Below are 1120 nucleotides of genomic sequence, written 5' to 3' on the forward strand. Positions count from 1 at the left end.
CTAAACTGTTATGTGAACCTGACCTTAATGGGTGTTCACCCCATTTATTTATTTTATTATTGTTGGCATTAACCAGCACAGCTACATTATCTCAGGCTTCTCCTAGTTCTGAGCATGTCTGTAGAATGCAAGTTGTCTCGGGCCAGGAGCTACATTGTTTGAAGGTGCTGTTTAAGTTTATACTTTTTCATATCCATGGATATCAAGTACTAAGTGATAATGAATATCATGGGGATGACTCTAGGTTTTCTTTCATTCTGATTTATTGGGAGAATTGTAACTGCCCATAAAACTCTCAGAAAAAATAATCTTGAAGATCCCACTGCCTCGTTGATAATTTCATAAGCTGCCTCAGAACGTCTCCCTTGGCTCTAGGTTATCCCTGTATGTGTCTGCAGTGGGCCACTGTCTCGGTTTCTCTAGACAGGACAGAACATGGCAGGAACTTACCTAGAAAAGACTTCCTCAAAGTGCTGAGTTGCCTCCAGTCCCCTCCCGGAGACCTGGCTCCAGGGCTGTGTAACTGTGGAGTCTCTAGGTTTCTACCCACTTTAGTTCCTATTTGTTATTGGTAGTTGACGAGTCCAGCTCCTGGTCCAAAGCCTGTGAGTGACTTTTTTAAAAAGCCTGACCATGGCTGTGGGCCTCTCATAGTGGACCCATGCCAGAGGAAGTTGCAGCCTCAAACCATTGCCCAGCCTCCTTACCCTTGGGCTGTGAGCACTGAAGGGGGCTGTACAGTGTAAAAATAGAAAAAAGAAAAAAAGAAAAAAAAAAAGCCGGACCAGAGCAAACGGCAAAGCCTCACAGGAAAAGCTGCCCTCCCCGCCCCAGACCTGGTGCACAGCCAATGCATGTAGTCTCTGGAGGGAGTTGCAATCAAGGACTCCAACCCTCTGCCCGGCCCGGCCACGCTCCCATGCATTTCTGCGTTCCTTGTCCAGGTGCCTCCTTTCAGAGGTCTCTGAACTGGGGGGACTTCGTAGAAGTCTTTCTCAGATGCCTCTGCCGAGACCTCTTTATGTGGGGACGGAGGGGTCTTGAAGACACTGTTTCTTCATTCTGACCCGGCACTTAGTACTCTTATATTTCCAGCCCCTCCCTTGTCATCTTGTTCCGC

General features: G+C 47.5%; 1 pseudogene; it reads left to right on the plus strand.

Moving 5' to 3' along the window:
• Nucleotides 1-625: 625 nt before the first annotated feature.
• On the plus strand, nucleotides 626-743 carry LOC132232184 (small nucleolar RNA SNORA42/SNORA80 family; annotated as a pseudogene).
• Nucleotides 744-1120: the final 377 nt, after the last annotated feature.

The sequence above is a fragment of the Myotis daubentonii genome, chromosome 3 (genome assembly GCF_963259705.1).
Source record: "Myotis daubentonii chromosome 3, mMyoDau2.1, whole genome shotgun sequence".
In the NCBI taxonomy this organism is placed as follows: Eukaryota; Metazoa; Chordata; class Mammalia; order Chiroptera; family Vespertilionidae; genus Myotis; species Myotis daubentonii.